The following is a 24,188-nucleotide window of genomic DNA, read 5'->3' on the forward strand; positions in this document are numbered from 1 at the left end:
GTTATACCTTGCATTCACTCAGACCACAGGGGAATAAAATTAGAACTCAACACCAAAAGCACCCAAAGAAATTCCTGTAACACATGGAGGCTGATCAACACACTATTGAATCATGATTGGATCATGGAAGAGATTAGAAAGGAAATTCAAATCTTCAAGATATTCAACAAAAATGAACACACAAAATAGCAGCTTCTCTGGGACACAGCAAAGGCAGTACTCAGAGGCAAGTTTATAGCTCTCAGTTCCTACACCAACAAATTAGATAGATCTGAAACCAACAAATTAATGAGACATCTGAGCCTCCTTGAGAAAGAGCAGTAAGATAAACTGCAATCCAGTAGACACTAAGAAATTATTACAAGTCAATCAGAATTAAATGAATTAGAATACAAAAAACCATAGAATGAATCAATAAAACAAAGAATTTGTTCGAAAAAATTAACAAAATTGACAGACCCCTAACAAATCTTGTCAGAAAAATAATAGAACACATCCAAATAAATAAACTCAGAGATGAGAATGGAAACATCGCCACAGAAACAACCAAGATTCAGAACATTATCAGGGAAACTTTATGCTAATAAGTTTGAGAATTTGGCAGAAGTGGACTTTTTCCTATCAAATATTGACATGCCAAAACTAAACCAAGATGAGTGAAACTATGTTAACAGGCCCAGATCAAGCATTGAAATAGAAATAGCAATGAGACATCTCATCTAAGAAAAGCCCAGGGACTGATGGTTTTATAGCAGAATTCTACAAGGCCTTCAAAGCAGAGCTCACACCAATAATCCTCCAACGCTTCAATGAAATTGAAAGAGAATGTTCACTATCCAACTCATTCTATGAAGCCATCATAACACACATCCCAAAACCAGGGAGGGACTCATCAAGGAAAGAGAACCATAGACCCATTTCTTTGATCAACATTGATGCAAAACTTCTCAAATAATTTATGGCCAATTGACTTCAACAATTCATCCAAAAAATCATACACCATGATCAAACAGGATTCATTTCAGGGATGCAAAGCTGGTTCAATATACGTAAATCAATTAGTATAATTCATCACATCATCAGGAACAAGGATAAGAACCACATAGTTACCTCAATAGATGCAGAAAAAGCATTTGACAAGATCCAACACGCCTTTATGATGAAGGTTATGGAAAAATTAGGAATTGACGGAACATTCCTCAATACAATAAAGGCTATATGTGACAAACATACAGCCAGCATTAGACTTAATGGTAAGAAACAAAAGCCATTTCCTCTTAAATCAGGAATGAGACAAGGATGCCCATTCTCTCCACTTCTTTTCAATTTGGTATTAGAATGCCTAGATAAAGCAATAAGTCAAGATGCAAACATAAATTGTATCCAAATAGGGAAAGAAGAAATAAAACTCTCCCTCTTTGCAGATGACATGATATTGTATTTAAAGAATCCCATAGACTCCACTCCCAAATTAGTCAAGCTCATTCAAATCTTTGGAAAAGTAGAAGGGTATAAAATTAACCCCCGAAAATCAATGGATTTTCTGTATGCCAACAATGAGAAAAGTGTGGCTGAAATTAGGAAAGCAACTCCATTCGAAATAGCTCCACAAAAAATAAAATACCTAGTAATTCATTTAACCAATGAAGTGAAGGACCTTTATGATGAAAACTTTAAAAACTTGTAAAAGGAAATCAAAACAGAATTTAGAAAGTGGCAAAAACTCCGATGTTCCTGGCTTCGAAAGATAAATATAGTGAAAATGACAACACTTCCCAAGCTATCTACAAATTCAATGCAATACCTATCAATATTCTAACCTCATTCTTCAAGGAAATAGATAAGTCAATCCAAAAATTTTTGGAACAATAAAAAGCCCCGAATAGCAAAAATGATCCTTAACAGAAAGAAGAGTGCTGGAGGAATTTCAATACTGAGTTTCAAACTCTACTACAAATCCATAGTTATCAAAACAGCTTGGTACATGAACAATGGAATAGAATTGAAAACACGGAAATGAACCTACATACCTATAGCCATCTAATCTTCGATAAGGGAGCTAAAAAATAGAATTGAAGAAAGACAGCCTCTTCAGTAAATGGTGCTGGCAAAATTGGTTAACTACTTGTAGAAAACAAAAGTAGATCCATATAGATTACCCTGCACCAGAATCAACTCCAAATGGATCAAAGACCTCATAGTCAAAGTAGACACTCTGAAAACATTACAGGATGGAATAGGAGATATCCTAGGTCTCCTTGGCACAGGCTGAAATTTTCTTAATAGAGACCCAGAAACACAACAAATCAAAGAAAGTTTGGACAAATGGGATTGCATGAAATTGCAGAGCTTCTGCATGGCAAAGGACATAGCTAGCAAGATCAATAGAAAGCCCACAGATTGGGAGATCTTCACAAGCCATACAACAGAAAAGGGTCTCATATCTAAAATATAGCTTGAACTCAAAAAATTAAATCCCCCAACAACAAATCTTCAAAGAAACAACTGCCCAATAAATAAGTGGGCTAAAGACTTAAAGAGAAACTTCTCTGAAGGGGAAAGAAGGATGGCCAATAGACACAGGAAGAAATGCCCAACCTCCTTAGCCATAAAAGAAATGCACATCAAAACAACATTGAGATAACACCTCACTCCAGTTGGAACGGTTATAATCAAGAACTCTAATAACAGATGCTGGAGGGGATGTGGACAGAAGGCAGCCCTACTGCACTGTTGGTGTAAGTGTAATATTGTTCAACCACTTTGCAAAGCAGTATGGAAGTTCCTTAAAAGCCTCCACATAGAGCTCCCTTATGACCCAGCAATTCCACTTTTGGGTATTTACCGAAATGTTCACAAACAAGACCACACTAAAGCTGCCAGCACGACTATGTTTATTGCAGCATTGTTTAACATAGCTAAGATATGGAACTAACCCAGATGCCCCTCAGTAGATGAATGGATCAAGAAAATGTGGTATATTTACACAATGGAATTCTATGTCCCCATCAGAAAGAATGATATTGCACCATTTGTTAGGAAATGGAAAGAGTTGGAAAAAAATTATATTAAGTGAAGTAAGCCAGGCCCAAAGAAACGTAGGTTTCCCTTATTTGCAATAACTAGTATATATCTGAGTCAAGCAGAAAAGGTCAGATAAGTTGATGTTAGGGAAAAGAACCTTAAGATGTGTATTCAAATGAATTTTTTTCTTTCATGTGATTGTATCTAACACATTTATAAGATTATGTCTTTGTTTTTTTGTATGTCCCTCCCCCACGGTATAACCCTTGCTTTCCTTGTACTTTATGTCGGTATAATTTGTGGAGGGTAAGGGAAAAAACAAATCGTTTAAATAGGGATACAGTTGGACCCATTGCAACAATGAGATGTACAAGATGTTATGTCGAAAACGAACTGTACAATTTTTGTGGGGAGGGGAGGATTAAGTGGGGGGGACTGGGAGAGAATAGGTAGGTATGGGAAGGGGAAACAAACGAAGAGGCTACAATGTTTGATAAGAAATGTACTCATCATCTTGCCCATGTAACTGTCACCCCTCTGTACAGTATTTTCACAACAACAAAAAATATTAAATTTAAATATGGAATGAAATTAGTTCCAATAATGCATTGCATTAAGATGTTTAGAAACAACTGAGAAACGTAAAGGTCTATAAGAATTTTTTTGGACGTGAAGGGATATAGGAATTTGGTTCTCTAGTTTAAGCAATTTGCAAAAGCAATAGGCAAAACAAAATTTCAATTTGCAGCAGACTTGACACATTAAATGTTGTATATTGAAAGGGACACAAGACTCAACAATATGTCAATGCTCTCTTCTCATTTATTTCTAAAGGTTTATGTTTCTGGTCTCTTAATATCATAACTTCAAAAAATTATCTTTATCTAGTTGTGCAAAGGGGTTTTGCTTCATCATGTCAGTGTTGAATAGAGTGTATATGCATTTGAATATGCAGTGCATCTGGATCATTGTCAAACTTTCCATTTTTATTCGGCCCCTTACCCTAACCCCACTTATCCCTTCAAGTTTCCTACTTATATTGTCACATGTGTGCATTAAGTGCTATGACTGCATTAGTCCACCATTTCCTTCTTCATTCTTCTACCGTACTCCCTTTTAGCCCAGATCCCCTTTTAAGACTTGTTTCAACTTCATGTTTTTTTGTTAAATATCTCTAATTTGGCATTTGGCTATGGGCTTGCCCCATCCTTTCTTCCATGTTTGACCTATACAAATGAGTATATTTCTCCACATTTCTAATCTGTGAATGGCTGAGATAGGTCTCCTTTACTATTCACCTTCTATCCTAAATTTAAAATTGTACTTTCAGGGCCATCCATTAGAGCATTTTTATTCTCTACACACTGAAGAGAATTTCCATGCTCTCAGCTTTATGTTATCTATCATGAATTTTCATCGCTTATCACTTCAGCAGTCTAAATTTAAAGTCATATTTTCTGCATTATATTCACACAGTTTAAGTGAATATCAAGGGTAATTTTCGTAGTATTGGAAGTTTAGGGACAATCTTCAATTTCTGATGATAGAAGCAGGAGTCAGTTTTAATTTTCAGATTCCACTATGTAGTGAGCCCTGTAGTCTTCTAAATTTTCAATAAATTTCGAGTTAGTTTTTATTAATAATTTAAAAAGTTTTATTTCAGTATTTGAAACGCTGCTCCATGTTCCCCATGTTCCCCAATGTTCCCCACTAGTTCAGGTTAAGGCTCCTTTGTCTTTATTTTTTGAGAGGCCAAGGGATGTGGGTAAACAGAGAGATGATCATTACTCAAGTATCTCCTTCTCTTCTGTTTCTGCTGTTCTTGTTGTGAGGAAGACTGGGGCAGGGAACAAGAGTGATGCTTGACTTCACCATACAAGTGAGTATTCCTGGCATGTCCACTATTGTTTCTCAGAATCAATTAAAGTGCTTACTCTTGCCTTCACTGTAACAGTAACCTCACAATGGCTTCCTTGGTTCAGGAGGAAGCATACTAACAGGTTATTACCTGCAAATTGGTATTTTATATCTCAGCATACTATTACCAAATATAGAAAGCTTTGTCTACATAAATGCAAAGGTACTGATTGTCCAACAATATCTTAGTGAGGAGTAGACAATTCTACACAGCTACCCCCTCCTCTCGTATCCTGTCTTTGACTTCCCTCCCTTCATTGACCCTCCCTTCCTTTCTTCTTTCTTTGTGTCTCTCTCCTCCATATTCATCTTTATCTTCTCTCTTTTTCCCTTCTAGTAGCAAGTGCTTTGGTTTATCAGACAACACATAAATAATTGAACAAATATTTCTTTCTCCTCATTTTGTGATTATTTATTCTTAAGAAATGAATTCTAGCACAGCACCAGTGGCTTACACCTAGATAGTAGGTAGGTTCAAATTTGACAATTGCAATTAGAAGCTATTCCAAGTAGATAAACCTAAGAGATTCTTTTCTCTACTGTGGTAAAAGGAAGAAGTGAAGGTGTGGCTCAGGTGGTATAGAGCAAACATTGAGCATTAAAGACCAGATAGAGCTCAAGGCCAGGAGTTCAAACCCCATTACCAGTGCAATATTTAAAAAAATTAGTCCTTTGTCTTTGAAAATTGATATTTTTCCAAAAATTCATACCCAGGACAATTTTTAAGGTCCAAGACTCTTTTTAAGGCTCTTTCACATCTTAAACTGATTCTTCTGCTTGATTCATATTATGGAAAATAGGAGTCAGACTTCATAGTATAAAGTATGCACATTACTGAAGAGTTCTTACCATTTTTAATGTAAAGGATGCATGAGAGAGGAATTCACCACACTTGGGTGAGTTAGATTTGACTCATTGACAGACTTTTACAAGTAAATGAGGGTCCGTTTACATGTAAAGAAGTCTATATATATATATATGGTTTTCTAGGAGAGAGAACGAGCTAGCTGTTGTCCAAGTTTGAATCAGAGTAAGTTTATTCCTATGATATAGTAAAGAGAAGCTCATCTCATAGAACACTTTGCAGACAGTAATTTCAAAAGGATTAAAAACCCATGTCTATATTTTTTTTTTGTTTTTTGTTTTTTTTGGTCGGTCGTGGGGCTTGAACTCTGGGCCTGGGCGCTGTCCCTCAGCTTTTCAGCTCAAACCAAGCACTCTACCACTTGAGCTACAGCGCCACTTCCCCATGTCTATAATTTGAACAGCCAAGTATTTACAAACAAAAAACAGTTTTCTGAGCCAAAACAATAAGTTAGAGCAAAAGGAACTATGTTAAATAGAGTTAATGGCTGAGGGATATGTGTAAATGAGTTCTGTAATCACAAATAAACTATAAGTTTTTCGTCATATCCCTAACAAGAATCTCCAAGATATGCCTTGCTAAATCTGTCATAGAGGACTGGGTTTATGCTATTGTCAGTTTTTTTTAGGGTCCAATATCTTTCACAGTCGCTTGGGTTGCAAACTGCTCACACCACATGCAGTGTCTGGAAACAATTGCTGTCTAGCTAGACACCTAAGGGATTTTTTGTGCTTCTCTGGCTTAGGACTGTTCACTGGAACTCTAACACTGCTTTCTATGCAAGACCTTGTTTAGCATCCAGCTTCTCCTCTGCCATCTTCTAGTTTTTAATCCTTTTGAAATTACTGTCTGCATAGTGTTCTATGAGATGAAATTTTCTTTACACTATCATAGGAATAAACTTACTCTAATTCCAACTTGGACTGCAGCTAGTTTATTCCCTCCCCTAGAAAACCATCTGTCCAGTCTTTTTATATGTCAAAAAATGCTCATTTACTTGCAAAAGTCTGCCAGTGATTCAAACCTAACTCACCCAAGTGAGGTCAATTCCTCTCCCATGTTTCCCTTACATTAAAAATGGTAACCATGTGCATGTTTTGCCATGCACATACTTTTTAATGGAAAGTGTGGTTCCTATTTTCCATAACGTGAATTAAGCAGAGGAATCAGGTTAAGAAGTGAAAGAGCCTTTGAAAGAGTCTTTTTTTTTGGGGGGGGGTCCGGTTGTGGGCCTGCACTCTGAGCCTGAGAGCTGTCCCTCAACTCTTCAGCTCAAGGCTAGCACTCTACCACTTGAGCCACGGCGCCACCTCCGGCTTTTTTTCTTTTTGCTTATGTGGTGCTGAGGAATCGAACCCAGGGCCTCAGGCATGCAAGGCAAGCGCTCTACCACTGAGCCAACTTCCCAGCCCCCTTGAAAGAGTCTTTGACCTTGAAAATTTTCCTGGGTATTAATTTTTGGAGAAATTGCCCCATTCAAAGAGGTAGGACACATTTTTTATATTGTCCTGTTACTTGGGTTTGAACTCCTGGCCTTGAGTTATATCTGGGATTTAATTCTCAATGTTTGGACTATACCACCTCACCCCCACCTTTACTTCTTCCTTTTACCACAAATGGAGAAAAGAATCTCTTAGGTTTGTCTACTTGGAATACCTTTGAATTGCAATTGTCAAATTTGAACCTACCTAGTAGCTAGTTGTAAGCCACTGGTGCTCTGCTAGAACTCACTTTTTAAAAATAAATCATCACAAAAAAGAGAAAAAAAATTTTTTCAATTATTTGTGTGTTGTCTGATAAATCAAATCACTTGCTACTGGAAGATAGAAAGCATGAAGTTAAAGATGAATATGGAGGATGAAATCACAAAGAAAGAAAAAGGAAAGGAGGGTAAATGAGGGGAGGGTAATGGAGGATGTGAGAGGAGAGGCGTGCTGAGTAGAATTGTCTATAAGGTGTTATTGGACAATCAGTGCCTTTGCATTTATGTAGCCAAAGCTTTATACTTTTGGTAGTAATAAGTTGAAATATAAAATACCAATTTACACGTAATAACCTGTTAGTGTGCTTCCTTCTGCACCAAGGGTAACACCGTGAAGTACTGTTACAAAGAAGGCAAGAGAAAGCAGTTTAAATGATTCTGAGAAACTATTATTTACATGCCAGGAATGCTCCCTTGTATGGTGAAGTCAAGCATCACTCTTGGTCCCTAATCTAGTCTTCCTCTCAACAAGAATAGCACAAAAGGAAGAGGAAGTATATATCTGAGTAATGATCATCTCTCTGTTTTCCCTCTTCCCTTGGCGTCTCAAACAATAAAATCAAAGGAGACTTAACCTGAACTGGTGGGGGAAATGGGAGGAAAAAGTTCAGTCTAGCTTAATGTGAAAGTTTTAAAATAATTGGGGTAGTGTTGCAAATACTGAAATAAAATGTTTGTAATTAGTAATAAAAAGTAACTCGAAATGTATTGAAAATTTAGAAGACTAAAAGGCTCATTCCATAGTGGAATGTACATAATTAAATTGACTCATGTTTCTATCATCAGAAATTGAAGACTGCTCCTAAACTTACAATACTAGATAAATTACCCTCGATATTCACTTAAAGTGTTTGAATATGATGCAGAAAACATTACTCATGTAACTGTAACCCTTCTGTACAACAAAAAATGGATAAATTTAAAAAATAGATTGCTGAATTGATAAGTGATAGAAATTCATGATGGATAGCATAATGCTGAGAGCATGGAAATTATTTTCCTTCCATCGTCTGTGTGTAGAGAAGAAAGAAGCTTTAATTGATGAACCTGAAGGACCAATTCTGAATTTAGGACAGAAGGTCAATAGTAATGGAGACCTATCTCAGACATTCAGAGATTAGAAAAGTGGAGAAATAGCCTCGTTTATGTAGGTCAAACATGGAAGAGAGAATGTTGCAAGCCCAAAGCCAAATGCCAAAATGGCAGAGAAATTTAACAAAATACCATGAAGTTGAAATAAGTCTTAAAAGGGAGAGCTAGGCTTAAGGGGAGTAGCACAGAAGAATGGAGAGGGAAATGGTGGACTAATAGACTCATAAAACACAATGTGCATATGTGAGAATTTAAATAGGAAACTTGAAGGGATAGGTGGGGTTGGGGTAAGAGAAGGACGAAATGTGGAAAGTTTGACAATAATCCAGATGTATTGTACATTGAAATGCACACTTTATTCAATTGAAATGCACATACACTTTATTCAACACTGACATGATGAAGCAAAACTCCTTTGCACAAATTGCTGAAGATGAAAACAATTTTGAAGTTTTATTATTAAGAGACCAGAGGCATAAACCTTTAGAGATAAATAAGAGGATATCATTGACATATTGTTGAGGCTTGTGCTCCTTTCAATATACAAAAATTAATGTGTTAAGTCTGCTGCAAACGTATATTTTATTTTGCCGATTTGTTTTGCAAATTGCTTAAAATATAGAATAGCAAATTCCACTATCCCTACACTTCCAATAAAAAAATTCTTATAGACTTTTAGGTTTCTCAGTTGTTTCTTAACAACTTAATGTAATGCATTGGGGCCAATTTCATTCTACATTTAAGTTTAAATTTTAAAACCCTAAATTCTTTTAAAATGCTCTAACTTGGACATATGTATGGACAGATAACTGATGTGGGCTGAATCAAAATTATTCAGAAGGTTGTAAATGGATGCTTACCTAATTTTCTCTCTTCTGGATCATAGAATACAGACTGTCCGTGTTAGAAAAATGGAGGAGAATGGAAAAGGAAGAGGCCAGACTTGATCATCAACAGGTGAGGACTGTTTATTGATGAACAGCTAGGGCCACAGCCCTTCCAGCAGGTTTGGAGGTTTTGTGAGGGAGCTGGGATAGGATCTGGGTTATTTTAGGAGGTCTGAGCAAGGCGGTAGAGGCTAATGAAAAGGCCCAAAGTCAAGGAATGTGGGGGCCTTTCAGTTGGGGCAACAATGGAATGTTTACAGCTGGGATTAGGTGGATTGCCCTGCCTACACTTCAAAGGAGTTCACATATACCTGGGATTTTGATTGGAGTCTGTATGGACCTTTGACAGTAGTGTGGGAGTCAATCCTTCATATTCCATCTTTAGATACATAAAATGATAGGGCCAAGGGAGGAGAGACAAGTTCTTCATATAGGATCTTTGGATACATAAAACGAATTGGGCTGAGAGAGGAGTATCATGGAGTTATGAGAACAAAGCAGATTCCATCATTTTAAACTCTGGAGTATAAAAGGTGGAGGGGCATAGTGATCTTTTCTGGCTACTTCCAGCTGGCATGGGGGTGTCAAGGAGTTACTGGGGCTGCGGTCTTCAGGTCCAGGTCTGTGCTGTGTCCAGGGCCCTGTAAGCAAAGTCTCTGGTTGTCTGCAGTAATAGGATGGCCTTGACTTGGTCCCAGGTCTTTAGTGAAGGCTGTTATCCTGTTAGAGAGATACTTGAAAACGCTGAGATCAAGCAAAAGACTGACAAGGTGGCAGGACTAGTTGATATGAGTCACATAGGAAAATACACCCTGGGAACAAGTCAGAAAAGTTCCATTTGGATCATGAGCCCATAACCAGTCAGAAACTAGGACTGGATTTGAGTAGTTAAGGGCCTGGTGAGAGATCTTGATCATTTCCTATAAATAGCAGGTAACAAAGGCAAGAATGTAAATTCCTGTCTAGTTAGAAGTTAGACAGATATGGATATTAGATGGACAAGCTTCTCACTTGTTTCTATTGACCTCCTGGCTCTGGTTAATTTTGAAAGGGCAGGCACAAAGTGGCTGATGTGACATCATTTTCTCTTATTCTTTTCCACCTTGTCCTGGGATTTAGGTGCTTGTGGCTGGGATATGGGCTTTGAACTCAAGGCCTGAGAAATTTCTCTGAGCACTTCTGCTCCTATCCTTTTGAATCACAGGCCACATTTAGCATTTGGCTGGTTAATTTTTTGAACCAGCTTCCAGCCTGGCAGTTTGCTGATTAGATGGGAGATAGAATCTCAGAGGGATTTTTCTGCCTGGCCCGGCTTTGAACTGAAATCTTGGCCAAAAACCCTTCATGATTTCCAGTTAAAGCAAAAAGGAGATCCATGGGAACAAGTAGAGCTTAGGTGCATCCCGTCAAGAATTGATCAACAAATACTTGCCGGAACTCTGCAATGACAAAACTCAATAGATGGGATGAAAGTTTGAGCATAGCTTGGCTGCCTGGAAAACCTGATAACCAAAGTGTATAAGAGGCTCTCCTGGCCTATACATGTTTTAATTGCATAACAACATAGCTGGCTTTTTTCAGGTCAGACTGGGTAAAGTTTACAGAGAGTGTACCACAAAAGTCTTAGTTTTTGTAAATGTAAAGCAGTCTTTTACTATTAATCAGCTGTGTGTGATGGAATCAGGCAGGAGTCCAGTGTACTGTGATGGAGGTGGGATGGTCCAGGTAGGATCTGAGCTAAACTGCATCCCTCAGATGGATGATCAAATCTGGTTAGTTGCTTACAAAATTATACACAGACTGCTTAAAGACACGACTTTAGATGAAAATAGAGAATGACATGCTAGTTTTAATGTTAAATCACAGCCAAAAATTACATACCAACATTACTCATAAGCTGTCTTTTAAGGCATACTCATACCATCTCCTACATACCCGAACTTTCTGAGAACAGAAACAGATACGTGGAACAAACAATTTAAGTCAATTCTTACCTCCTTACTGGTGTCAAAGTCAATGTTTAAAAAAGCAAGCTTATTGAAACTTCTAGCTTTTTCCAGTAAACAATCTTATTTTTTTTCAAGATTAGTTAATAACTATGAGTTATTTTTAGATGTAACTGAATTTTTTAATAGAATGAAATATAATTCTTACTATTATGCAGTATTTCACAAAAATCCACTGTAATGGTCTTTCCCCAAGGTCAATTATTACATACTATCTCACACACTATTATGATTACATTGCATACTGCATATAGTGTGAAGTGAAAGTAGTTTGGACCATTTCATAGAAATTCTAGGTGGTATTTTAGCATTATAAATTCACATCTGTGGTTTTAAACTAAGGAAAAAATTATTTTAGAGTTAAAATCAAATATGAATATGTAGTGTGTCTCAATTAAACCAAAAATTCTGAGTTCATACAGACAAAATTATTTTCTTTCCACTAAAGATTTTGAAGTAATGCCATTGGAAATAGTGAGGCAAGAAGTGGCAGACTTCAAATCACATCAAACAACGTTTCTGTTATTCTGCTAACCCATCTACTAAGACCTCCCTGTTCCCAGGTGCCACAAAACTTCAAGCTTCTCTCTTAGAATTCAATTTGGAAAAATCCTAAATCACTGATTATTTTTGCATTTTCTGTTATAAGAAACAAAATATAGACACAAAACAGTTGAAATAAAATGCACACATATGTTGAAGTCATCACAGCTGGAAAAACAACCAACAAATTGGAACTTGCCCAGAAACAAAAATATGTTGTGCCCAGTTTATTTTTTAAACTACAAAACATTCAAGTACATGTTAATTTGAGTAGAGCTATAAGGATAACTGTCTCTCAAAAATAAGTTTGTGTTAATTTGTAATTAAATTCATCTGTATGAACCTAATATAGCAAATCCCTTGAATGGATCAAATTGTTTAAAATGAATGTAACTGTATATGAAGTAAGATCTGCACATATTTAAATTAAAAATGTTACAGTATCAAATCAAAAAGATCATGACATACTTAAAAATTCAGAAATGCATTTAGTAAGTCCAAAATATTCATAATGAGAACTAAATACTACGGACTTAACAACAACAAAATATGCAAAGAATAGAATCTGAGAAGTGCACATGAGTGTACATAATTTATAAGTACTCTAAATTACACTGCTTAGAGAAGACTGAATGTGGGTTATCTAAAGGAAAACATCAGCACATTATATAAGTGAATTTAAAGATCTCATGAAAAAAGAGAATAGAAGAAGTTTTTGGAAAATATTATTTAAATAAAGGGTGGTCAAAATCTAGTACTGACAAAATTGCATACCTATTTATTTAGATCCAAAAAAGACCCAAGCTACTCTAGGTGATTTGAAATTTTGGCAAAGTAGTAGAATACAACTGTATTATGGATGCTGACTCTGGCATGGAATTCATTTCCTCTGATCTGACAAATGAATAAATCAAAGAACATAAGTTCTCCAGCTAAATATCAAGATCTAACTAAACATATAACCATAAAAGTCATCATGCAAGCCATATTGCAACTGGGATAAAATAAAAATAAGTCATACTGATTCCGAATTTATTGTAAATGTTTATTTTTTAATAAATTAATTCCTTTATCTTGCATTTTAAAAACATTGTTTTAAATGATGTATATATTGATAACTAATTTTGGAAGCCTCCTTAAATTTTGTTCTGAGTATAATATCTCATTTCAATTCCTAACCCATGAAATGATGTAGTTTATAAAACATGCGAATAACCACTGTTTATAATACACAAAATCTCATAAGCATGATTTCAAGAAGCATAGGTTAACATTTGGATATCGTGGTCTCATGACTTATGAGGCCTATCTGCATGAGTATAGTTGTACCTAGGTTCCTCAGCCTAAATTTAGCCACTATTAATAAATGTTTATATCTTTATCTGTCACCCATCAGAGCTTAAACCTGTGTATAAATTCCAAGGAAAATCATAAGTTAAGAATTTAGCTTTTCTGGATATAAAGTAAATAAAAATGCAGCATAGAGTAACTCATTGGTCTAAAGTCAATCTATTTCTATAAAACATGTTAAGCATTTTCTTACATGAAAGGACTTCACACTGACATGTATAATTACAAGAAGAGAAACGATCAATATTCACAGTGGCGCAAAAATCCCGTAGGTGCCTACAAGATTGCACCTTTCTCTAAACACTGCATGTGATGTGAGCGATTTGCAACCCAAGTGACTGTAGAAGATATTGGACCCTAAACAAAACTGACAATTGCATAAACCCAGTCCTCTATGACAGATTTAGCAAGACCTATCTTGGAGATTCTTGTTAAGGACATGATGAAAATTTTATAGTTTGGTTGTGATTACACATTTCACTCAGCCATTAACTATATTTAACATAGTTCCTTTTGCTCTAACTTATATTTTCTTGGCTCAGGAAACTTTCTTGTTTGTGAAAACTTGGCTGTTCAAAACATAGACATGGGTTTTTAATCCTTTTGAAATTACTGTCTGCATAGTGTTCTTTGAGATGAGCTTTTCCTTACCATATCATAGGAATAAACTTACTCTGATTCAAACTTGGACAGCAGCTAAGCTCGTTCTCTCTCCTAGAAAACCATTTATATAGACTTCCTTACATGTAAACAGTCCCTAATTTACTTGCAAAAGTATGTCAGTGAGTCAAACCTAACTCAACCAAGTGAGGTGAATTTCGCTCTCATGCTTCCTTTATATTAAAAATTGTAAGAATTGTTCAGCAGTGCGCATACTTTCTAATGTGAAGTGTGACTCCTATTTTCCATAATGTGAATCAAGCAGTTGAATCAGTTTAATATGTGAAAGAGACTTTCAAATAGTATTGGACCTTGAAAATTGTCCTGGGTATGAATTTTTGGAGAAATATCCCTTTTCAAGGACAAAGGATTCATTTTTTTAATATTATGCTGATACTGGGCTTTGAACTCCTGGCCTTGAGTTCTATCTGGGTTTTAATTCTCAATGTTTGCTCTATACCACCTAGGCCACAACTTCACTTCTTCCTTTTAACACAAGTTGAGAAAAGAATCTCTTAGGTTTGTCTACTTGGAAGAGCTTTGAATTGCAATTGTCAAATTTGAACCTACCCAGTATCTAGGTGTAAGCCATTGGTGTTCTGCTAGAACTCACTTTTTTTTCAGGTAAGGGGTAGGTTTATTCAGTAGACCTGCTGGGACCTGGCAAGATTGGAACTCCACGTGGCTGGGAAAGGCCTGGGAATGAGAGAGAGCTGGGAAAGAGAGGAAAGAGAGAGGAAATAGCTAGAAAAGAGCAGAGAGAGCTAGGAAAGAGCATTGAGAGAGCTAGGTAGCAGAGAGAGCTAGAATAGAACAGAGAGATCTAGAACTCACTTCTTAAGATAAATAATCACAAAAAGAGGAGAAAGAAATATTTGTTCAATTATTTATGTGTCGTGTGATAAACCAAATCACTTGCTAATTGAAAAGAAAAAAAAGAAGATAGAGATGAATATGGAGGAGAGAGACACAAAGAAATAAGTAGGGAAGGCTGGGTAAATGAGGGGAGTGGAGTGGAAGGGAGGATACGAGAGGAGGGGGTAGCTGAGTGGAATTGTCTACTCCTCACTAAGGTATTGTTGGACAATCAGTACCTTTGCATTTATGTAGACAAAGCTTTCTATATTTGGTAGTAGTAAGCTGAGATATAAAACAACGATTTACAGGTAACAACCTGTTAGTGTGCTTCCTCCTGCTGCAAGGTAGCCACAGCTAGGTTACTGTTACAGAGAAGGCAGAGTAAGCAGTTTAAGTGATTCTGAGAAACAATAATTGACATGCCAGGAATTCTTCCTTGTATGGTGAAGTCAAGCATCACTCTGCTCCAGTCTTCCTCTGAGCAAGAATAGAAGAAACAGAACAGGAAGGGGATACATGAGTAATGATCATCTCTCTGTTTATCCTCTTCCCTTGGCTTCTCAAACAATAAAGCCAAAGGAGACAATCTGAACTAGTGGGGAAAATGGGGGAAAAGTTCAGTCTAACTTATTGTGAAACTTTTAAAATAATTGGAGCAGCATTTCAAATACTGAAATAAAACTTTTTAAATTATTAATAAAAAGTAACTCGAAATTTATTAAAAATTTAAAGACTACAGGGTTCAATAAATATTATCTGCATAATTAAAACTGACTCAGGCTTCTATCATCAGAAATTGAAGATCGTCCAATACTAGGTAAATTACCCTTGATATTCACTTAAACTGTGTGAATATAATGCAGAAAATATTACTTTAAATTTAGACTGTTAAAGGAATAAGTGATGGAAATTCATGATGGAACCATAATACTAAGAACATGGAAATTATTCCATCTTAAGAGTGTAGAGAAAAAAAAGAGCACTGTTGGATGGCCCTGAAGGTCAAATTCTAAATTTAGGAGAGAAGGTGAATAGTAAAGGAGACTTATCTTGGCCATTCAGACATAAGAAATGTAGAGATTATTTCTTTGTTGCTTTGTATGTCCCTCCCCCACAGTGTAACCCCTGCTTTCACTATATTTGATGTCAGTATAACATGTGGAGGAGACGGGGACAAACAAGTCGTTTAAGGATTCAGGTGGACCTGTTGCAACAATGAGAAGTACAAAATGTCATGTCAAAACCAGCTTTACAATGTCGGTGGGATGGGGGGGAGGGGGGGTATGATTGGATGGGAGGGAGGGGGGAGGCTGGGAAGGGAGGTGAAGGGTAAACAAAGGAGGAGGATGCAATGCTTGGTAAGAAATGTATGCATTATCCTGCCCATGTAATTGTAACCCCTCTGTACAGTATGTTCTCAAATAAAATAAAATAAAATTTAAAAAAAAAAAAAAAAAAGAAATGTAGAGAAATATACACATTTATGTAGGTCTAACATGGAACAGTGGATGTGGCAAGCCCATAGCCAAATGCCAAAGATAGAGATATTTAACAAAATACCATGAAGTTCAAACAAGTCTTAAAAGGGGATCTGGGCTTGAAGGGAGTAGGGCAGAATAATGGAGAAGGAAATGGACTAATATAGTCAATGTACATATAGCACTCAATGTACATATGTGAGAATATAAGTAGGATACTTGAAGGGATAGGTGGGGTTGGGGTAAGGGAAGGAAGAAAAATGGAAAGTTTGACAATGATCCAGATGCACTATACATTGAAATGCACATACACTTTATTCAACACTGACATGATGAAGCGAAACTCCTTTGCACAACTAGGTAAAAATAAATTTTTTGAAGTTTTATTATTAAGAGAACAGAAGCATAAACCTTTAAAGATAAATAAGAGGATAGCATTAACATATTGTTGAGGCTTGTGTTCCTTTCAATATACAAATTTTAATAAGTGTCAAGTCTTTTGCAAATGTAAATTTTATTTTGCCAATTCTTTTTGCAAATTGCTTAAACTGTAGAGGACCAAATTCCAACATCCCTTCATTCCATTAAAAAATTCTTATAGACCTTTAGGTTTTTCAGTTGTTGCTAAATATTGTAATGTAATACATTGGAACTAATTTCATTCCATATCTAAATTTAAATTTTAAATGACTAAATTCTTTTAAAATCATCTCACTCAGGCACAAGTATGGATAAATAACTGATGGGCAGAATCAGAATTATTCAGAAAGTTGTAAATTGATACTTAGTTTTCTCTCTGCTGGATCATAGAATACAAACTGTCCAAAATGGAAAAAGTTAGCCTTCCACATTTTTGGCATATAAACACTCCATCAACATTTCGTTATTAGAGGATTATTCAAGATGAGCTACATGTTGATTAATAATGACTGAGCATGTCAGAAAGTTGAGGGAAAACCATCTACACTTCACTGAGGTTCTGATTTGTGCTTCAATAAGTGTTCTGAAAACTCTCCTTGAGAGAACTAGCAGCTGCATTTCTAAAAAGTCCCTGGGTTTGAATGCATATCTTAGGGTTCATTTCCCTAACATCACCTTATCTGACCTTTTCTGCTTGACTCAGACATATACTAGATATTGAAAATTGTTTCTAGCACATTTATAAGATTATTTCTGTGTTACTTTGGATATCCTTCTCCCACAGTGTAATCGCTGCTTTTACTGTATTTGATGTCCGCATAATTTGTGGAGGGGAAGGGGAAAAACAAATCGTTTAAATAGGGATACAGGTGGACCCATTGCAACAATGAGATGTACAAGTCGTTATGTCGAAAAATGAACTTTACAACTTTGGTAGCCAGGAGGATTGGGTAGGGGGAGAAGGGAGGGTCAGAAGGGATGGGAAGGGGAAACAAAAGAGGAGGCTACAATGCTTGATAAGAAATGTACTCATTATCTTGCCCATGTAATTGTAACCCCTCTGTACAGTATTTTCACAATAATAAAAAAAAAGTCCCTGGGTTGTTACACTTTCTGATAATGTCTCAATTCAAGTACTTCTACGTGGAGTTCCATACTATTCAATGATGCTGTATTAGCTCCTTGTTATAATTTGCAGACCGGTCTTGGTGATGAAATTTGTGCTTTTCAAAATTGCTGTCTCAATTCCACCCACAAACTGCAGACAAAATTTATTTGAAAAATTTTGTATCTGTTGATAGTGCATATACTATTATTTTTCATTACAAACATAGAATGCAGTAAAAATTATCATAGCAATTACACTGCACTAGCTTGTGGGCAGATTCTAATGTAAATAATTTACTGTGTTCATGTAGAGAATTTGAGTATCCAAAGTTTTAATATACCTCTGGTCCTAAAACCAATACCTTACTGATGTTGAGTGACAAATACAACTTCTTTTTTTATTTTTAATTTTTATTTTTTGTGAACATACTGTACAGAGGGGTTACAATTACATGGGCAAGATAATGAGTACATTTGTTATCAACCATTGCAGCCTCCTCCTTTGTTTACGCTTCATATCTCTTCCCAGCCTCCCCCCACCCCCTACAACTTCTTATAAATAAAGAAGTTTTCCTTCTATCTATCTATCTATCTATCTATCTATCTATCTATCTATCTATCTATCTATCTATCTATCTATGTGTGTGTGTGTGTGTATACATAAAATATAATGTACTGAGGGGTCACAGTTACATAAGTAAAGTAATGCGTACATTTCTTTCTTTTTATTGTGAAAATACTGTATAGAGGAGTTACCATGACATGAGCAAGACAATGAGTACATTTTTTATCAAGCATTGTTGCCCCCTCCTTTGTTTCCCCTTCCTATCCCTTCCCTTACCCTCCCACGCCCCCCCACCTGATCCTCCCCCCCCATCCCTACCAAAGTTGTAAAGTTCGTTTTTTGACATAAAGACTTGTATATCTCATTGTTGCAATGGGTCCAACTGTATCCTTATTTAAACGATTTTTTTTCCCTTCCCCTCCACAAATTATACCAACATCAAGTACAATGAAAGCAGGGTTTATACCATGGGAGAAGGACATACAAAGCAACAAAGAAATCATCTTAAAAATATGTTACAAACAATCCCGTGAAAGAAAAAAAAACATTTAAATACTTATCTTGGGGTTCATTTCCCTAACATCAACTTATCTGACCTTTTCTGTTTGACTCAGACATATACTTGTTATTGCAAACAAGATCACACTACAGCTACCAGCACAACTATATTTATTGCAGCATTATTTGCCATAGCTAAGATATAAGCACATTTTTCTTGAGCACTGTTACCCCCTCCTTTGTTTTTCCCCTACCATCCCTTCCCTTCACACCTCCCCACCTCCTCCCTTCACCCCCCCGCCCCCGCTGATAAAGTGTCTTGTACATCTCATTGTTACAATGGGTCAACCTGTATTCTTTCCTTATATCTTAATTGAAGTAATGCTAGCTTGATTTATGCTGATTCTACTTGTGTAGACACACCTAAAATCACTCACCAATCCAAGAGCACATAAATGAAACATCATTCTTTGTCAGTTCTTACAACTTTGTTCTACACATTTATTGACAGGTTACAAATTATTCTCAAACTTTAATACATTAAAAATACTTTCTTATTTTCTTGACCAGGAAATCAGCAAGACCTCAGTCAGCATTTCTCACATAGGACTTTTCACGTAGGTTGGTTAAATATATATATAGAATCCAGTCTTCTGAGGACTCACTCTTTTGCTTAGCAATTGATGCTGCTTGTTGGAAAAGAGTTCAAGGAAGCATGCCATTTAAAGCCCTATAACTTTATTCTTTACCAGGGTATTCTCCTGCTGCTTTGGTTGTTGAGCGTGTCTACCAGAGCAAGCATTCCATGAGGAGCAGTGAGACACCATATGACTTATACTTACTGAGATTTCCGAGTGACTTGCTATCACTTGTACTGCATTTTATCAGTCAAATCTCTCTAAAACCACCCGATTTAAGAGATAAGAGGAGTGGTAAAGAAATCTTAGGGACAAATACATCTTCAGCATATATTGTTCCAAGCATTCCGTGTAAGGCATATTCAACAACTAGTGAAAATTGTGTTTGCTGTAACTATGTGTCTTTCTCCATGTGTGCATATATACATGTGTATATGTATGTTTGTGAATAGTAACATACATGTGTACACATATAAGAGCATACACACACATATATGCATATATAAATAAATATACAAATATAAATATATGTGCATATATCAGTTGTTCAGTGTTTTACTCTATAGTTACCAGCACATTGTCATTCTCATAAAGTGTACAAGATAAATTGCTCTGAGGATCTGTGCTGTATGATGTGCATCCATTGTACTCACTTCCCCATTCCTTTGTTTTTCATCCCTGTGAACAATTTCTGTCTACTTTCCATAGGATAGCTTTGTTTTCATTACAGGAAGTTACTAACTGATAATAAAAGAAAAAGATTGTTTGTAAAAGAAAAAGTACTTTTAGGTTATAGGTTAAAAGTATCTTATTTATCAAAATGATTCCTATGAGATAAAATTTATATAAATAGTAGTAAAAGTGAGATCTGGTGTTTTGCCATTTAGAATCGCAAAGAATAATATCACGTCACTTTTATAACTCTTAAAGAATGCAAAAGTAACTGATGGTCACTATCATGCTGCCACAAAACCAGTGGATCCTTAAGGATAATAGTAGACCAGCAGAAATTCTAAGTAGCAGACATGGAGCATGAATGAGAAAGAGGAAATGAGAGAGTGAAAGAGAGAGATAAATATCATAATATTTAAAGTGCATAACAGATAAACAAGAGCAGTATGAGAATATTCATATTTGATGTATGATAACCCATCAACATGAAATATAATGTCATTTTGATAAAAATAAAAATGACGCAGAAGAAATTATAAATGGAAAAACAATCTTCACAGAAACAAATTCTTAGAGATATTTCATGACTTGGGAAAGGATAAAGAGGCTGAAGTTAGTATAAATTTAGAAGTACGACAATTCACAAAAACATAAAAAGATATTCATATATTTCATTATATGACCCAAAGCAGAAAGCAAATATTGTTTAGATGATTTTTTTAAAACACAGTTTCTTAGGTATGGAGAAGGTGGCTCAGTGTTAGAGAGCTTGGCTTGCATGCATGAGGCCCTGGATTTGATTCCTCAGCACAACATAAGCAGAAAAAGATGGAAGAGGTGCTGTGCCTCAAGTGGTAGCGCAAGCCTTGAGCTGAGGGACAGAACCCAGGCCCCATGACCAACAAAATCAACAAAACAAAACAAAACAAAACACAGTTTCTCACTTTTGTGGCCTAAACTCTGCAATAATGCTGTGTCAGCCTAGGGCTAAGATTTTAGGTGTTTACATTTACCAACACTCCTGATTCAGACTCTATTTGTTCATTTTTAAATAAATATTTTGTTCTTAATTTTCTTCTTTGTAAATTCACATGCACATATAAAAAATGGTATGGACATCCCAGTAACCTTCTCAATGATGACCTCCTAATGATGACTTACAAATATTGTATTATATTACAACAAGTAAAAAATTGCTACAAATAAAGGAAACCAATAATTAAATATTAATGATTAAAAAAATAAAAAACAAACCAATTTCAGTCTTTGAAGTGTACTGCATATTAGATTTTACTATTTTCTCATATTCCTGTAAATTTAACTCTGGCTAAGTTTATTGTTGGGAGCCGACAGTAAGGCTCCAAGGTCATCTTGACCCTTGTGCTCACTTGAAGGCACGTACAAGGAACTGGCTTTCATGAAAAGCACCAGGTGCCCGGGTTTGCTTTGCTATGTCTGTAGAGTTAGTTTTATTTTCTATCAGTTGACCTTGTCTTGTTTCAATCTGCACCTTGTTTTTATTAAAATTTTCCTTCCTTTTCTGCACTATGGTGACCTTAGGTTACCTCTTGACTTCTAATAGTATATAATAAGGAGAGTTAAAAATAAACGGTGCTCTAGTCTTGAGCTGCAGACATCCCGACCCCATCCTTTGTCTTATGTCTTTATTTTTCCGTCCTTGCCCCCTAATTCAGGATTCCCTTTCGTTGCCTGCAGGCACCGGCAGTTTATGATGTTCAAAAAGAGTTTTATAGAATATGAGTAGTCTTTAAAATTAGCCACTAAGATTACCATTTATGGCTCATCTCATCATTTGTTTATGGCTTACATCATCATTTGTTTCTCGCTAACAAATAAAGTTAGGAATCCCTAAAGTTTTAAAAGAAACTGTGTAGTTAAAGTCTTAACTCTTCACTCTGCTTCTTTACACAAATACTTTGCAACTTCTCATTAATAAAGTTTCTATAAACTCTGAAATGTACATACTTAGTAGTATATGTCTGCTACCATAAATCTTAAATACTTCATAGAAAAGTTTTTACTTGCCAAACAGCCCTAATTTTGGCATATATAAGCAAATTCCCAAAATTAAACATATTTAAACCATTAAAACTTTAACAAACCTTAACACTTGCTGCAGTGTTCATTATGACAGGTGCATTGAATAGAATAATTGAATTCCTCCTCCTACAAATCTCTTGAACAACAAATATCTGGAATTATTTTGTTTTTGACATATCAATCTAGACTTTATACATAAATGTGTGTTTATATAAGAAATATTTGGTTCCAAAATTTCATGACAATTGTTTTGAACTTACTTTTTGTTGAATTGTCTAGTTTAGTAAAATTAATTACACTTTTTATATAAAAATGTTCTGTACTCAATTCAGCATCACATACACTAACATTGGAATGATACAGAGAAGATTATCATGACCCCTGCACAGGGATAACATGTAAATTCCTGGATAGTTCCATATGTTTACAACAACAGATGCTGGAGGGCATGTGCCTACCCTGGAATCGTAAGGCATTGTTGGTGGGAGTGTAAACTGTTCAACCACTTTGGAAAGCAGTCTGGAGGTTCCTCAAAAGACTCCACCTAAAGATCCCATATGACCCAGCAATCTTATTTTTGGGGATTTACCCAAATGATCACAAAAAAAACATACTAATACTACCAGCAAAACTATGTTTAGTGCCGCATTATATACCATAGCTAAGATATGGAACTAACCCAGATGCCCCTCAGTAGATGAATGGATCAAGAAAATGTGGTAAATATACACAATGGAATTCTATGCCTCCATCAGAAAGAATGACATCGCCCCATTTGTTAGGAAATGGAAAGGCTTGGAAAAAATTATATTAAGTGAAGTAAGCCAAGCCCAAAGAAACATAGGTCCCATGGTTTCCCTTTTTTTCAATAACGAATATATGTCTGGGATAAGCAGAAAAGGTCAAAAGCTATGTGCATACGACCAGATACGATGATGTTAAGAGAAATAAACACCAAGATAAGGACACGAGTTTTTTTTTTGTGTGTGTTTGTTTCTTGCTATTGTTTCTAACGTACTTATAATGTGCTATGTCATTTTTTGGTTTCTTTATATGTTCCTCCTCCACGCTATAACCCCTGTTTTCATTGTATTTGAAATTGGTTCCCCTACATCTTGTATGTACGCTTCTCTAATTTGGGGAGTGGAAGGGGAAAAAATGCTCAAATAAGGATACAGTTTGACCCATTGTAACAATGGGATGCACAAGACACTATGTTGAAAAATGAACTTTAAAATTTAGGTGGGGAGAAAGGGGGAAGGGAACATAATTCTGGATGTGGGAGGGAAGGGATGGTAGGGGAAATATGAAGGAGGACATAACAATGCTTATTAGGAAATGTACTAATTACCTTGCTCATTTAAATATAACCCCAATATTCAATATGAATATTGAATTGAGAGAGTAAAAGAATGGAGCAAATATGAATAAATGTGTATGTGCGTGTGACCTCATGCGTGCATCCACACACATATGCATGTGTGTTGGCGTGCTCAGAGTTTGAAATCAGGGTTTCAAGGTCTTGCTAGGCCTTTCCTCTCTAGATTGTTGAGCTACAATATGAGCTACAACTCCATTGCTGGCTCTTTGCTAGTTCATTAAAAAATTTGAAAAATAATTTCATGATTTTTTTTGCCCTGAATGGCTTTCAACTGTTATCCACAGATCTCAGGCTCCTGAGTAAATATCCCGAGTAGATAGGATTACAGGTGTGACCAACTAATACAAGACCTTCAGAATAATTTCCTACTTTGAAAGCCTTTAGGAGTGATTATGTGTGAGAGT

General features: G+C 35.9%; 1 non-coding gene across 1 annotated transcript; it reads left to right on the forward strand.

Annotated features, from left to right (window-relative positions):
• Positions 1 to 22,722: 22,722 nt before the first annotated feature.
• On the forward strand, positions 22,723 to 22,829 carry LOC122096916. The gene has a single exon (XR_006145430.1). It is a non-coding gene; the product is annotated as a U6 spliceosomal RNA (small nuclear RNA).
• The last annotated feature ends 1,359 nt before the right edge of the window (positions 22,830 to 24,188 follow it).

This window comes from Dipodomys spectabilis, unplaced genomic scaffold, assembly GCF_019054845.1.
Source record: "Dipodomys spectabilis isolate Male_0828 unplaced genomic scaffold, ASM1905484v1 ptg000402l, whole genome shotgun sequence".
NCBI lineage: Eukaryota > Metazoa > Chordata > Mammalia > Rodentia > Heteromyidae > Dipodomys > Dipodomys spectabilis.